This window comes from Pelodiscus sinensis, chromosome 7 (assembly GCF_049634645.1).
Source record: "Pelodiscus sinensis isolate JC-2024 chromosome 7, ASM4963464v1, whole genome shotgun sequence".
Lineage (NCBI taxonomy): Eukaryota > Metazoa > Chordata > Testudines > Trionychidae > Pelodiscus > Pelodiscus sinensis.
Window position 1 is genome coordinate 45,523,177 of NC_134717.1, and position 17,534 is coordinate 45,540,710.

Sequence of the window (17,534 nt, forward strand, 5' to 3'; positions counted from 1 at the left end):
TCAATTAATAATACCTAATTTGTTTTTAGTAATAAATATTTTTCTTCCATATATAATGTTAATCTCAACTATCTTTTTATACTAGTTAATGTAAATCCTCAACAAAAATCAATGTTTTATTATTCAATGGTATTAGAAATATCAATGTATTTCAACTAGTGCAGTCACTCACATTAGACTCAGTGTTTCTCAAATGGTGTCCCATAGAACCCCAGGATTCTGCTAAGTGAAAATAAGGATTCTGCAAGAAAATTCCATTACAATAGCATTTTATGATTTAAAACAAAATTGTACACATTAAATGTGATTTTTGTTTTTAAATATGTGCAATGAAACTAAATGTTGATCTCATGACCTTGTTTAGCATTTGTTAATTATTATCCTTACTTATTTGTGGTCTACTTTTTTCAGCTTCACATACAGGATTGTTATAAAATTGGGAAACACTTGACTACTAGTAAGATTGTGACAGTTCTGCTTATTGCTCACAGATGTCACTAACATTAGATCTATCTTCACAAAACATTATTACAATAATATTCATTTGGGTTGTCCTTATACAGAATAAATTATCTTTGTGGGTACATGTGACATTTAAAAAGAAAAGTTCTCCTTTACAGCCTTCAGTGTATTTTAGCTATAAATTACCTGTAGAGCATTAGTAATAATAATAGATTTTAGCAGTAAGTAGTAGAGTTATAAAAAGGATCCTACTATTTAATGAAAGAAATGCCTCAGCTTCAAATTTTATTTATTGGCATTTAAGAACCCTCCACAACCTCTCTAATATCAGTTATTGCTTAATTAAGCTAGAAAAGATAGCCATGATTCTTTATTCAAAAAATTGCTAAGTATACTTTCAATTTTCCTTCATATTATAATTGTCTCTATTCATTTACATGTTGATTTGAGTACAAATAATGCTTGATGTACATGCTTGGTTGAATTTTAGCTTATATGCTTATAAAATTACTTTTATTTTCACTTGATGCATCAGAAAAATAGTCACTGAAGAGTTTTACACATTAATAGCCACTTTATAGCTTTATTTCTTAATATTCATAAGTGAATCAACAGCAGAGATAGAATAGATGCACTCTGGGAAAAAAATACTGAATTATTGTGAAAAAACATTATATTAAAATACATGACATTTTTAAGAAATGCAATATTTCTAATGAAATGCTACAGTAGTTACATGTCCAGAATAAATGGCTAGTGAAACCAGAGACTAAATACAGGTAAATGGTCTAATAAATGATGCAATCTCTCCATCAACAGTGGCAAGAAGGTTTCAAGTAAACAATCCCTAATTAAATCATACTGAAAAATAATGGGAGCTGCCTGTTTTTTCACCAGTCACAATGCAGTGATAACTGACAAATAAAATATAATGTCACATTATCATGATGCACATAAAAATATACTGTACACTTACATAAATGACAAGTATGAAATACTATCTGTATATCATCTCTCACCACTAGCTGGCACCAGAGCTTTAAAAATGTGGTGATGTAGCCCATTTTATATTTTACTAATTAACCAGCCAGCCACATAATTTCAAACAGAAAACAATTATTCAAAGCAAATGAGAAATATTTGGGCTCATAAACTAAAATGAGTATGAAGGTAGTATTCTCAGATAATGGTTATGTCATTTGCTGAAAAAAGAAATGTATAACAGTTAATGGACTCTGAGCTCATTTTTATTAAACAGAAATAAATGGTTCTGTACTAGAGCGTCTGATTTCCCCCACTCCAGATGAGAAATTATAGAGGTCAGTCACCATTTTGAGTTATGAGGGCATAAACCCAAATCAATTGCCACTTTACTAGACCTTCCAGTCCCAAATAACCTCACAGGGCACATCAGGTTCCCTTCCAAGGAAGCTTTTTATTGGACCTGTTAATAAAACTCTCACAATATTTCTCTCACACCGGTTTCCCTTTCCTAATAAGTAACGGGAGGTGTATGCCCCAGAAGGGTAGGTTTCTGCTCTGGAACCAGAATAGCCTTCATAATTGCTACCATCTCCACTGCTGCACTCTGTTCTGAACTTCCAGAATCCCCCCTGAAGAATTCACACTGTATTCACAGGAAAGTCAGCCAAGGCCAGCCTCATATTGCTTGCCTTTAAAAGAGAGTACAAGCAAATACATGGCACTGGCAGTGATCACAAAATGTCCATTAGCTTTATGCTTCTTCATGTGAAAAAGAAAACAAAATAAAAATGTATGTGTAATACAGATAGTAGTACCCTGGGTCTAACCGAGCAGAAGTAAAGTAAATATGGGGCCTGAATGATCCCTCCCATGTGAAAAGCCCCACAAAGGTTATAACACTGTGAGGAAATCATTACTAAGAATAATCCCATTTTCCCTTATGCACCCAACAGAAAAATCATTCTGAAATATGGGGCATGCACAGAAGACTTGTGCAGTTGCAGTGGCTCTTCTGTCCCCTAATATTTTACCTTTGAACTCTGGCAGCACAGCGTCACTGGAGCATGCCCATAACTCCATTAGGGTATTTGTGCAATATGCAGCTATGCCACTGTACTTGCTTTCTCAGCTGTCTTCCGCAGAACCAGAGGGAAGATGTCTTGCACCTTGACTAACAATGTCATCCATTACAGATACTGTGCAATAGCTAGTCAATACACCTTTTCTCACAACTGTTAAACTAGTCTCCAATCTCTCCCCACAGCAAAACTCACATTACTGAGACAAAAAGAAATCCTAAATACACAATGTAGTTGGGAGAGGGTGTTATTCAGTAACATAGAAGGTGGCATTTGTAAGCTCCACTCTGAGAATGTACACCTCTTACATGATTTTTTATACATTTTTGGGAAGCGAGGATTCTTAAAATAGTTTGCATACAGCACTGCAAGGTTCTCCTTGTTCCCAGTACCCTTGAAATCAATAGGGACATTACAAAGAAAGACACTACTCCATATTGGTACGGGTATCCTAATCTAGATATAAGACAACACTGTTAGTGGTGTTGCTTCTCTATCAGAGCAAACAAAGGAGCAAAAACAACAGTGGCATTGAGCTCTTCTGTCACTGAAAAGATTACACACATAGGCACAGAATTTCCTGTGCTAACAGAGTGAGTACTGGCGTCAGTCTAGACTGAGATTACCATTTCTACTACATGATGGATTTGGAACAATATATATGGCAGAACTTGAAGTTACTGAATAAAATTGCAGCAGCTTATAGTCAGTGCCACATTTTTTTCTTTCTTCTAATTAAAAAATGTTCCTGTTCAGAAAAAAAATCTGAAGAGTAATAAGAGGAACACTGCCAAAAACATATTCCTTTTCAGAGTGTTCAGTCTAAGGTTGCCCCACATGCATTCTTGGCCAATGGGGCTGTATTTTTTAAGCAGGGTTCAATCCTGCATTGTCCAGGATTGTGACCATGAATGCTTTGTTGTCTACGTTCTTTTACAAGAAAGGGTTTACAATGAGGGTTACAGAGTTGGAGTAAGAAGTCCTCCAACCTGACAGTATTGCAACATTATTTCAAAATAACTGCCTGCTGTGTAGACAGGGACTAAGTTATTTTGAAATTACACTAGTTATTTTGAAATAATGTTGCTGTGTAGACATACCTTAGATGACATGGGAAACAAAGGGCAACCAAAGGGTACTAGGTGGGACCATTACAGTTACCATTTTTCACTATATGTTCTATCATGATATCAACACATCATAATGTCACAACAGAGCATGCTGGTAGTGCACTGTCCCACAACTATTTTGGGTTTCTTTGGTGGTCCTGAATATGCTCAACAGCACAGTCCCGTGTAACTGAAGCAAATCCACAAAATTCAGGACAGATGGCAATGTAAAACAAAGGGTCGTAAATTTGAGAAACACTAGTTACAGTGATTGCAATAGAGAAGCTTGTAATGGCTGCAGTACGTTAAAGAAGTGTTAGAATTAACCCACTGCTATCTGTCTTTATTTTGCTAACCCATTTGAGTGGATGCCACAGCACTGAGACTACATTAATCAAAATTTGGGATGACCTGCTTTTCATTGCAAACTGCATGTATCTTTCTTTACTGATTGGCCTTGACCTGTCAGCTGCATTTAGTACTGCTGACCCTGGGGATCTTTTGGAGAACCTTGAGTACAATGTAGGGTTATCTGACTCCGTTCCTGCTTGGTTTAATTCATATTCTACTCAACGTACCCATTTTATTTCCAATAGAAATTGCTCATTTAATTGCACTGTAAGTTTTATGGAGTATGCCCCAGGCTGAGTTCTTTATGCCAAGCTTCTCGGTATTTATACGGACAGTAGTTGGAAAGGAGGAGGGGAAGCCACTTACAAAGCAAAACCAGGTTTCACAAAACTGACAATTTTCAGCTCTTTATTTTGTGCAAAAAACAATCCTCTGCAGTAAAATAGTTTTTATGTCACAAGCGTAGACTTGTCAAATGTACACTTTTTTATTTAGTGAACTTCAATATAGAATTTTTCCTCCTGAAGGATTCAGGATTCCTTTTCTTAGTGCAGATGTTAAACTAGAGGTGGACCCATACCACATATTTCATTCCAACCATTCCTGAAGTGTAGGGATGGAGTTGATAATAAGATCACTAATCTGTATTTTGTAGTTCAGTTCCAAGACGTTCATATTAGTGCTGCTGTACAAAATGCTCCCTTTAGCTCTGCGAAAACAACTCTGATTTGAGCTCCTGATGTTTCCATTTCTAGACATTTCCTGAATAGAGACCAAAAAACATGCTGTAACTACTTAGTGTATTTGTGTTGTTTGCTAAAATATACTGGGGATTAAAACTGAGGCTATTTCTTCTAATCAGTTAATTCTAGATCTTATTTCCAGATTCCAGAAAGGCATTCAAATATTATGGACTATAAAGAGATTCTTATCAGAGCAGTCCATACTCCTGCATAGGAGTGCCACTTATTTTAACAGGTTTAGGCAGAAAACAGAGGAAGAGGAGATTACTCACCTCCTGTAACTGGTGTTCTTCGAGATAAGCATCCCTGGGGGTGCTCCACATCAGGTGTAGAGTATCCCAGAGCCTCTGGATGGAGTTTTGCTAGCAGTGCCTCAGAGGTGGCCACTCATGCACAGTGTGCAATGCGTGCGAACTCCCTGACTAGCTATGCAAAGGCGTGGCCCCCTGCCTCCCTTCAGTTCCTTCTCTATCCGGAACCAGGCAGAGGAGCATTATTGACAAGATTGCTTTTATTTTAATTTAATTTAATTTTATTTTATTTTATTATTTTATTTTATTTTATTTTATTTTATTGGTTTCCAAAGTAGAGGGGAGGAAAGGAGGGCAGCGGAGCACCCCCAGGGACGCTCATCTCGAAGAACATCAGTTACAGGAGGTGAGTAACCTCCTCTTCTCCTTCGAGAGACGTCTTTGGGGGTGCTTCACATCAGGTGACTACAAGCAGTCTATCTTATGGAGGTAGGGACTTTGGATCCGGTAAGTATGCTGTCTGCATGCCAGCCTTCGCTCACTTAGTGTGGCGTAAAGGACCCAAGAAAAGCGAGTAGTTTTTCATGAAAGTGTGATCCATGGACCATGTTGCTGCTGCACAAATGCCCTCCTTTGGAACTTTTCTGAGGTGTGCGACCGAGGTTGCAACTGGCCTAGTAGAGTGTGCTCGAACTGGAGCAGGTGTAGGTAAGTTATTAAGTGAGTAGCAGGTATTAATGCACTCTGATAGCCAGTGGGATATTCTTTGAGATGATATTCTCTCTCCCATGTTATGGTTAGCGATGGAAACAAACAGGTGAGGAGAGAACCAGAATGACTTTGTTCTGTCAATGTAGAAAGAAAGATGTTCCAGAGAGTCCCGGATCAAACCCATGGGCAGCAGGGCTGGGGCTCTGTAACAGCCCTGGCGGGGGTGCTGGGAGCCCACCTGTGGCAGCTGAGCCAAACATACACTACAACCTTGGCCAGGGCAGCAGGAGCCTGCCCACGGCAGCCCTAGCTAGGGCACTGGGAGCCCACCCGTAGCAGCAAGTGGTAGGGGATGGGGACTGGCCTGGCCAGCCAACCACCCAGCTAGGCCAGAGGCAGGGGTGCATGGCCTGAAGCAGAGCTGGCAGCAAGGAGGGATAGTGGGCTGGGGGGCTGGTGGCAGAGGAGCTCCCCTGGTCTGGCAAATTTGAGACCACTGTCATGTCCCAACAATGCCAGACCAAGGAGGTCGAACCTGTAATAGGATCTACAATCCTACAGTTATTCATGGCTTGAACTAACCCAGTACTTTCTGGCCAGAATGGGGCAAGGACTGGAAAGTCCTGCAGGAACAAAAACAGGGAGAAAACTTGGGCTTGAGGCTTATGTTCAATTATTACTTAAAATATCAGCAAAGCAGAACCCAAAAAGGAAGCGAATTTGTTTTTTCTAATGTAGACATTTCTAGTGTAGGCAGCTTACAACATGGTCCATTTCTCCCTCCATACCCTATAACAAAACTGTGTTTTAACCATGATTTAGTTTAGATGGGAGTTTAATTACCAAATTATATTGCAATTTCAATCCTGAATCCCACTCTAGTGTCTTTGCACTGCTCCAGCATAGCCATGTTTTATGTCACCCTCCAGTCAGCCCCCAGCACACGGAGCATACTAGTGGCCTTCCTGTAAGGAGACATGGCTGGTGTGCTCATGTCTAATTAATAGCCTGTTGAGGGGCAGAGACAGCCAAACATACTGTAGTGTAGCTCTGGAGCTATGCTGGGGCTGAACTGGTCCCCAGCCAGCCTCACAAGTGGGAAGGCATGAACAAGTCCTCCCACCTCAGCTACACCCCGCAGACTCTTGCTGTAGCTGAGCATTGATGGGGTACGTCTTACCTACCTGGCTTTGCCAAATAGTGTATAAGTATATTTGATAACAGTAGCAGATCATTCCTTGTATTATGTTTACTGAACATCACATTAACACTATGCTACCACTTAAGTGGATGTAACTTATGTTACTCAGGGGTGTGAAAAACTACTTCCTGAGCAAACAGTTACATCAATTTGAAGCGGTGTCTCCTGCTGGCATAGCTTCCGCCTCTCATTGAGGTGGAGTAATTATACTGATGGGATAGCACTTTCCCATCAATATAACTTGCCTTCATCAGACACGCTGCACTGGCACGACTGCATTAATGCAGCTGTACTCATATAGCACGGTAGTAAAAGATAATCCCTTAGGCTATGTCTAGACTGCAAGCCTCTTTCGAAAGAGGCTTTTCCGAAAGATACTTTCGAAAAAGCCTCTTTCAAAAAAGAGCGTCTAGACTGCAAGCGGAACTTTTGAAAAAGCAAGCCGCTTTTTCGAAAGAAAGCGAGTGAGTCTGGATGCTCTCTTTCTAAAAAGCCCTGTTGGCATTCAAGAATGCCTTTTTTCGAAAGAGCACTTTCGAAAAAAGGCGTTCTTCCTCGTGAAATGAGGTTTACCACCGTCGAAAGAAAAGCCATGTTCTTTCGATTTAATTTCGAAAGAACGCTGCTGCAGTCTAGACGCAGGTGAAGTTTTTTCGAAAAAAGGCTAATTTTTTCGAAAAAAAACCCTGAGTCTGGACACAGCCTTAGGCTCTGTTCACACTCAACAGCCACAGCTAGAGGCATTCAAAAATGAAAAAGAGTGTTTGCAAAAAATTCATAAGTTTCATAAATGTATTCAAAATGTTTTGATTGGAAAAGTGTCAATTTGAATTCTTTTCTCTGTCTCTTTCTTTTTTCCTTTTCACTGGTTTCCCCTTTTGGCACTGAAAATGTGGGGAAAAAAGGGGGGGGAAGGAAAAACTGAAATGGAAGTATAGGAGAACTAGCTTAATTTGGTTTTGGACTAGTTCATAAAAAAATGTCAAAAAATTAAATTTTCTTACACATTTTTGTTTTAAAAAAGGATTTTTATACCTTTTACATTAAAAAATTTCTACCAGCTCTTGCCACAGCAATATTTGACATTTCACATCAAGCACTGTTCCAATTATTGATAACTAAGTATTTGTAACTACTGTAGCAAGATTTAATGCCCCACTTCAGAAAAGGATTTAAAAACCCCATCCAAATTTAAGCATATACATATTTGTTAAAACCATGATGAAATCCACAAGTTAAAGTCGAAATTGTTGACAAAGGGTCACTGAACCAAACAAAAGGAGAGGGGGGAAGAGAGCTGACAGCAGGTGATATAGCCAAGTGTAACAATGTTTCACAATTGACTAAGAGTAACAGCTCTCTCCTCTCTTTTCCTGCTATTACCCACTACTCACTCTACAGTCATGGTCAGAACTGGCTTAACTTGTGCTACCCATTGGCCAACTTGTAATATTACATCAGGGTAATAGTTAAACAGCTTCTTCCTTCTGTCCAAGTGGCCTGAGAATGGCTTCATTTGCCAGGGAGACCCTCCCAGCATAACTGGGATTCCACCAACAGTTAGATTCCACCAACACTACAAAATCATCAAGTGTCTCATCAAGGAGACAAGAGTATTATGACCAGTTCCCTTGATATATAAGTGTAAGTTAGATGGACACCATGTTCAGTATGGTTTGCAAACCACATTTCAACTGTGTTTGAGCATAACTGGTTTTGCAAACATTGATACAAGCTCTTCTGTAGGCAGAGTCTTACATTATGAAAACTTCTAGATAGCTTTCAACAGCGCCCAGAGGAGATCAAATAGATATTTCATAAAAACCTACGCTTGTCTGCTTATTCTATCTAATACTGATAAGTAGTGTTTACTATAGTTTTACAAAGATATTTTCAGTGTGAACACTGGTTTCGGAGAAGTAGCCATGTTAATTTGTTTCAGCAAAAACACAAGGGCTGTGTCTACATTGGCACCCTTTTCTGGAAAAGGGATGCTAATGAGACACTTCGGAATTGCAAATGCCGCGGGAGATTTAAATATCCCCCGTGGCATTTGTATGAACATGGCTGCCGCTTTTTTCCGGCTCAGGGCTTTGCCAGAGAAAAGCGCCAGTGTAGACGTGATCTTTCGGAAAATAAAGCCTTTTCCGGAAGATCCGTTATTCCTCTTAAAATCAGGAATAAGGGATCTTCCGGAAAAGGCTTTATTTTCCGAAAGATCCCATCTAGACTGGCGCTTTTCTCCAGCAAAGCTTCGAGCCAGAAAAAGTGGAAGCCATGTTCATGCAAATGCCACAGGGGATATTTCAATCCCCCGTGGCATTTGCAATTCTGACTTGTCTCATTAGCATCTCTTTTCCGGAAAAGGGTGCCAATGTAGACACAGCCAAGGAGCCTGGTTTTAGAGACTGACAAATGTATTAGTATTAGGTTATTAGGATTATTAGCTTTAATGAGATACAACTAAGAAAGAAAGAAAGAAAGAAAGAAAGAAAGAAAGAAAGAAAGAAAGAAAGAAAGAAAGAAAGAAAGAAAGAAAGAAAGAAAGAAAGAAAGAAAGAAAGAAAGAAAGAAAGAAAGAAAGAAAGAAAGAAAGAAAGAAAGAAAGAAAGAAAGAAAGAAAGGCCCAGGGATGGGAATGTGACATCAGTACTAATCAAATCAGAGTGTGCATGGCTCATGACCAGCAATGGTGAGAAGGTGAGAGTACCTGAATGAAAAATTACCTATTGTAATTGCAAGAACCACTACATGTGTCTATTTAGAAGACCTTGGTGTGAAATTTACTTATGAATTCCAGCTCAGCAGTTTCTTCTTGCAGTCTGTTTCTGAAGTGTTTTTTTTTTAACATGAGAAAGGCAACTTGCAAGGCTGAAACTGCATGTCCGGGGAGGTTAAAGTGCTCCCTCACTTACTTTTGCCATTCTTCTAATGTCCGATTTGTGTCCATTTATTCTTTTGCATAGAGACAGTCTGGTTTGTCAGATGTACATGGCAGAGGGACATTGTTGGCACGTGATGGCATATATTACACATCAGTAGATGTGCACATAAATGAGCCTTTGATGGTATAGCTGATGAGGTTAGGTCCTGTGATGGTGTCACTAGGGCTGTGTCTAAACTACATCCCTTTTTCAATAAAGGGATGTAGATTAGGCACATCGATATCGCAAATGAAGCTGGGATTTAAATATCCCGTGCTTCGTTTGCATAATGAGAGCTGCCGCTTTTTTTCAAAATGGGGCTATTTTGAAAAAAAAACTGGCAGCTTAGACGAGGCATTTTCGACAGAAATGCCCCATTTCGAAAGATCCTGTACTCCTCATTTTTCTGCCATTTGTTTGTTTGTTTGTTTGTTTCGAAAAAAAGTAGCAGCTACCATTATGCAAATGAAGTGCGGGATATTAAATCCTGGCTTCATTTGCAATATCGATGTGCCTAATCTACATCCCTTTATCAAAAAAGGGATGTAGTTTAGACACAGTCGAGGGCAGATGTGTGGACACAGTTGGCAACAGGGTTAGCTGCTGGGATAGGTTCCTGAATTAGTGTTTCTATTGTGGGGTGTGACATTGGTGGTATATGTTTCAGATTGGAGGGCTGTTTGTAAGGGAGGACTGGCCTGCCTCCCAAGGTCTCTGAGAGCAAGGGATCATTGTTAGACCAGGACTGAATTCTGTCTGTGAGAACACAGGTACTCCACCCTTTCTGTATCTGTGTCACCAGGTATTAGTCAAATTAGACTCAGATGACTGGAACAGTAACTGGTTCATTAACATGAATTAACTTAAAGGACAAACATAAAAATCTGGATGTCATAACAACAATGGCTTGAAGCCAGAACCCACAATATAAACGGGGGGGGGGGGGCGAAATACAACAACAGGGGGTCCTACCATCATCACGATGTCCAGTGAAGCTTCAGGATAGAAAAAGGGAACTCATAGAGACAGGTCAGAGTTGCAGAGACTCAGGTAGGTGAAAGGTCTTCTTGCTTCTAGTCTTCCTTTTTCTTTTCTTCTATTCTTGATATGCCACCCTACGTGGGGACTGGAAGGAGAGTAATGGTAAGTATGCATGTGAGTATGACTGGCCCTGCTGCAATCTCCTTACCTGTAAAACAAATAACTCACACATTACAAGTGTGGGGCACACGGTTGCTGCACCATAGAGTACTCTCCCAGACATTCTCTCTGGTGGGAAACTACCACCCTCTGTGGTGACAGCGACCAAGCTTCTGCCTTGGATGGCCTTATATGCCAAACAGTGTACTAGCTGTTGCTCCAGCAGCGCTAAGTTATGCATGTATGTAGAGAGCCCTGAGGGTTAGGTGAACACCCCTTATAAATGCTTTGTTGCCAGGCAAATTAGTCAGGTGACACACTTTTCCTGCCTTTTTTTTCCTTTTCCCACTCTTTTCAGGTAGGGGATGGTGACAGGGAGCGTCCAGACTACCGCGCTGAGCTGCCAAACAGCTGATCGGCTCAGCGCAGCAGCCATTTAAATTTAAATGAAGCGGTGATTATTTAAATCGCCACTTCATTTTCCTATGCCGGGTAGTCTAATCTGCATGCCTCTGTTGCCAGAGGCATGTAGTCTAGACGTACCCTAAGTAATGGCTAGTGGCATTCTGTTGCTTTCTTTGTTGGGTCTGTCCAGTAGTAGGTGAGTTCTGGGTATCCACCTGGCTTTGAGTTATGTGAAATCCCTTGTTTAAAAATTAATCATGGTCTCAAAATATTATTCCATTTTATGTATTACACAGTTGACCTTATCCTAAATTTTTGTTTGTGTAAACTGCTTACACTACTATCCTTCTTATTAATATATGGGAAATGATTAATTATATGGTCAACAAAACCAGGAGAACTCAAATCATATGTGTCCTGAAGGCAGGAAATGTCATCAGGTTATATATTGCCATAAATATTTCTAGTATATTCAGCAGTTTCCAACTGTGCCTGTTGCAATGTGACCTACAGTATTTGGTAAACAGGTGTACACCGTCATTAATGTGATGAAATTGGAACATATTAGTGCCACACAAATGTTCACTAATAACACATACGTCTTATATACTCCCAGTTATATCCTCCCAGTTGATTCTACGCATATATCTCAATAAGAGATTAAAATAGCTGCAATATATAAATGGAGCCCAGCCATTCTCTCTGACAGATACACAGCTTTCACTTTGGAGCTGCAGGTGTAGTTCAGATAAAAATTAAAGACAGAGAGGATTACTTAGAAGAAAACACCTGGAAATCACCTACGGTCCTGACACATTCTTAAAACAAGACCGTTTCTCATAATAGGGTGACATGTATTTGTACTTACAATTATTTGTTCCTAAATAAAAAAAATTTTCCTGCTTATAAGGAGAAATGAATGATATACTACTGTTTATTCAAAAGTAATATCACTAGAAAGCTGTCTGGATACATGTATTTTTCTACATATATGTCTTAAGATGAAAGTCCCAATGTAAACATTAGTATAAAGCAGAGGTAGGGAAGACCCACGGAAAAATCAGTTGGAGGGCCGCACACAAGTGAGAAGCTCCTGACTGAGAAAGAAAAAGACACTCCCCACATTTCCCTTGTATACCAGAGTCTTCTGGGGCCCAGGCTAGTAGATTTTGTGTGCTCAAGCCCTGTGTGTGGGTAAGAGAGAGGCTGGAGCACTAGCATGGGCTCCCAAAACTGAGCCTCGGGGGCCAGATCCAGGCAAGCTGAGGGCCACATCCAGCCCCCGGGCCTGAGGTTCCTCACCCTGGTTGAAAGTGTGGATATGAGACACTACCCTGGAGAAATCAAGAAATTCACTCTGGAACCTTGAGATAAACAAAGTTCTATTCATATATGTTTTGTGCTACAAATAAAAATAAACTGTAGTCACATTCCTCAGATAAGTACTCTGAAAGTCTCAAAAGAAAAGAAGTTACCCTCATCAAGAACAGGTGAGGAAATATTGTATATAAAATCAATTTGAGAAGACCTTTTAAAATTCCAGACACCTTAGATTAATAAAATGGTTATCATTTTTTAAAATAAAGCACAATTTTTTAACAGAACATCGAAAACAAAAAGGCAAGACATGTTATAATCAGAAAGCAGGCTCCTAGCCATTGGGAAGAGTAAACATAACTGGGAGAGTAAATTAAGAGTAGGAATTGCTTATCTGAATATAATATGATATTTTGGAAAAACTCTGGAACAATCCCTCATTAAAACATTTTTAACGGTAGCTATTTTTATGCTGAAAAGTAGTCACAACTGTGCTTTCTATAATGTAGCCAGAGCCAGGAGAGTGTATAAACTCAGATTAGTAAATAATAGTGAGTTTTCCATGTTTAGCAAGGAGGAAAAAAACATATTGAATCAATCCCACACATTTTAATCCAGTCCCAGATGGAAGGCTGGCTATTGGTTGAATGCTGACATGTGTTTGAGCTGTACAGATCCCAAAACCCCTCCCAAGGCAGATCTGCATTGCAGTCAGTGAAGGAACAAGATTTATTTCCTATACCCGTTTCACATGCACAGATATGTAGACAATCAGAAAATTCACTTGCAGATCACCCACAGTAATACACTATCGCCTGTAATGTTTATTATTTGCCTAATAATACAGTTAATTTTTATTAGTGTGTTCCAAGCTGTTAAACATGGGGATTTAATAATCACCCAAGACAGGGGTTCTCATCTTCATTGTGGGGAGTGCCACCTTCTGACAACAAAAATTACTAAAATGACCCCAGGAGGGAGGAGCCAAAGTCTGAGCCTGTTTGAGCCCCATTGCCTTGGGCAGGGGTGCCAAAGCCCACAGACTTCAGCCCCAGGCAGGCAGCATGTAACCTGAGCCCCACAGTCTGGCACTGAAACCCTCAGTCTTCAGTTTTGGCCTCTGGAATAAAATTCAGGCTTTGGAATCCGTCTCATACCTCAGCAAGTCTAGGCCAGCCCTGATGACCACATTAAAATAAGTTCAGGACCCACTTTGTGATCCTGACTGACAGTTGTAGAACTGATGACCTGAGATATTAAATAAGACTTATTCATAAAATAAACTATTACTTTTTAACACTTTGATTTAAGGAGCACAAAATACCTTACTTGAATTGCCATAAGGCTCAGGTCCTGGGTTTGTTTTCTCCTTTGGCAATATTACTTCTAGGGATGTTAAATTTTGATTAATCAGCTAATTGAGTAATCAAAGGAATTTCCATCAACTACTCGATTAGTCAGTAAGGGATGAGACAGGGTGCTCGATATCCTGGCTATGCCTCTGCCTTTTAGATGTAGTAAGAGCCACCCACTCTTAGTACAGTAAAGTCTCGGTTATCTGACCTAAACAGGACCGGAGGATGGTCGGATAACTGGAAATGTCGAATAATAGGGATGGTGCTGGCTCGTGGCAGGACAGGGGCCCGGCACGCTCGGAGGTGGTTGGCGCACGCACTGCCCCCTCCCCGGCGGATTCCAAATGCTGCGTCCTCGTGAGGGGCCACGTCCTCCCCCATCCTCTTCCTCCCTCTTCCCCTGGGCCGCCTGGACGTGCAGAAGGCCCCAGCACTTCTGCCTCTCCTCAGCCCGGTGGCGGCCCCTCCCCTTGCCACACACCCTCCTCCCCTTCCCTTCCTGCCTCGGCCTGGACTCCCCGCTTGCTCCAGCCAGGAGCTGGGCTCGCTCCGCAGGGGGCAACTTCCTCCCTTCCCCACCCCCCCAGCCCGCAAAGTTTTGGGAGGGGGAAGCGGGTCCGGGCCCGCTCCTAAAAGCGGAGCCACTAACACAGCAGGACGGCCAGGATCGGGCCCCGAGCGGGGCACAGGCCCAGCATACCTGAGCGCCGCACGAGCTCGCAGCGTGGGCATGAGCTGCTCCAGGCGTGGGGTGGGGAGGTAAGGTTGCCGAGCCCGTGCTGCATGTTCAGCTGAGGGGAGCCCCCGCAGACCTGCCAACCAGCGCTCCTGTCCAGCCCTGGAAAAAGGGAAAGAAAGGCCATTGTGGTATGAAGTGTCCCTGGAGCCCCTTGCCATCACATGACAGGAGGCACCATTGGATAAAACGGAATGTCTGATAAGTGAAGGGCGGAAAATCGAGACTCTACTGTACATTTAAAAAGCTGAGGTGCAGCAGTCGGACCGGCAAAAGCGGGGGCTGCTTCAGTTTTCCTCCCCTGCCACACACATACACACACAGCCTGCGAAGGCGGTGCTGGGAGGAACCAGCTTTCAACCTGTTTCCTCCCAGGACCGGCTAAGAGGCAGCGGTGGCGGGGAGGGGGTGACTAGTCCACTTGACTACCCAATAAGCTTATTAGGGTAAAAGCAGCGAGAAGTCCTGTGGCACCTTATAGACTAACTGAAGTGTAGGAGCATAAGCTTTCGTGGGCAAAGACCCACTTCGTCAGATGCATGCAGTTAGTCTATAAGGTGCCACAGGACTCCTCGTCCCTTTTGCAGATTCAGACTAACACGGCTACCCCTCTGATACTAATTAGGGTAGTCAACTAGTAGCTTATATCCCTAATTACTTCTGTGAATTTCTCTTTCTCATCAGGGATCATTTGCTGGTATGTTAGGATCTTTTCTTTTCTGTGGAAAAAATGCCTGCATTAGTTAAATCTAAGTCAAAATATCTTATATTTACTCTTTGCCTCTTTCCATATGGTGATGACATTAGCAGTGCTGGACCTAAGTGCATTCATTAGCACTAGCCTCAACACAATTTAGCCTGCAGCATATTAACTGGGTTTTCAATAGTGGTAAAATAAACACAATGCAACTAAGGATGTTAAGAGATGGTAATTGGGTAATTGTGTAGCTGATATAATTTGTATCGACTACACAATTAGTCGATAAGAGAAGGCGCTCAGAAGTCACTATCCCCACTGTGATTCTACAGTTTAAATGTAGTAAGAGCTGGGCTCTTGGAGCTGAGCTCGTGATGGGTCCAGCAGCCTCTGTCCACAGGGATCTCAGTGGGGAGTTGCAGCAGCACCATGGAGAGAGTACTGGAAGGAACCAGATTTTAAGCCACCTGTCCCCCCTCTCCCCCTCCGTCCCGGCTCTTGCTTCCTCCTCCCCAAGCTACCTCTAATATAGAGGCAGCGGGGAGGGGGAGAGGGAATGTGAGTAATCGAGTAAGTCTACGTTTATCGGGTAGTTAACTAATCGACTACTTTTTTACATCCCTACATGCAACTAACATGATTGAAAAAACCCACCATTTTCTCCCTGACAAGACACACCCAACATCTTTGTCTTTCTTCAGGCTAAGGCCTGGTCTATACCCACAGGCTACGTCTACACTGGCCCCTTTTCCGGAAGGGGCATGTTAATTTCAGCTATCATAATAGGGAAATCCGCGGGGGATTTAAATATCCCCCGCGGCATTTAAATAAAAATGTCTGCCGCTTTTTTCTGGCTTTTAGAAAAGCTGGAAAAAAGCGGCGGACATTTTTATTTAAATGCCGCGGGATATTTAAATCCCCCACGGATTTCCCTATTATGATAGCTGAAATTAACATGCCCCTTCCGGAAAAGGGGCCAGTGTAGACGTAGCCAGCGAGTTAGATTGATGTAGCTTATATCAACCTAACTCGGTAAGGGTCTACACGAAAATGTAGCTCCCATCCCAATGATATAAATCGAACACTACACTAACTTAATAACTCCAACCCATGAAAGGCATAGTGCATAGGTTGATGTACTTTAGTTGACACAGTGTAATTATGGTGGTGGCTCTACATCAACATAACTTAGGTTGACTTAATTTTGTAGTGTAGACTTGCCCTAAGATTTAAAGGTGATATGTTAGCTAACACTAACACATTTGAAAATCATACACAAAGCACATAGTCTTACTAAGCTGCTCAAGTTAAAGTGGGTTACTCAACCAGTTTGGCATTTTTAAACATATATGCTGCCTCCTTATCTACAATAGATTTTTCAAATGTATTTGCTAACACATTCTAACAGAGGGGTAGGCAAATACCAGCCTGTGGGCCAGATCCAGTTCCCCAGCATTAGCCTCTGCTGGGCCAGCACTGCAATATTTTCCTGCATGCCCTCAGATATAGGTGATTGTAGCTTCTGGTGGCCACGGATCACCGTTCCCGGCCAAAGGGAGCTGCAGGAAGCAGTTTATCAGTCTGTGCTGCTTTCCACAGCTTCCATTGGACAGGAACGGCAATCCACAATGAACAGGAGCTGCAATTGCCCGGACCTGTGGATGCACAGGTAAATATAGCAGTAGCAGCCTGTCGGGGGCTAACCCTAGCAAACTGCCACCGTTTTATTGCCCACCTATGTTCTAACATTACCACTTTAAATTCTAGCTTAGAAAATGGATTAACTGATAAAATTAGGTCCTCTGAGCCAGCCTATCCTGTGATCCAGCCACCAGAATACAACTTTGTTCACCAACAATAGTGCAAACTCACATTTCACATTCCCACATTACACTGGCACCTCAGGAAGCTCACTTTGCCTGATTTTTTGAAGTCTTATTTATTATATGGTACATCTGAATAGGCCTTGGAAAAACATGCCTGGTAAGCAATCTCCCCCCCCCCCCATTTTTTGTCAGAGGGACTCTCATTTAATCCAGAAAATTATCTGTTCAGTAATATAATTTAAA

The 17,534-nt window shown here is 41.5% G+C and overlaps 1 long non-coding RNA gene across 1 annotated transcript; it reads right to left on the minus strand.

Moving 5' to 3' along the window:
- Positions 1 to 247: 247 nt before the first annotated feature.
- On the minus strand, positions 248 to 14,870 carry LOC112545186 (uncharacterized). Its single transcript, XR_003088631.2, has 3 exons — positions 14,733 to 14,870; positions 10,788 to 10,941; positions 248 to 4,747 (listed from the first exon to the last, which is right to left on the minus strand). It is a non-coding gene; the product is annotated as an uncharacterized LOC112545186 (long non-coding RNA).
- Between the last annotated feature and the right edge of the window lie 2,664 nt (positions 14,871 to 17,534).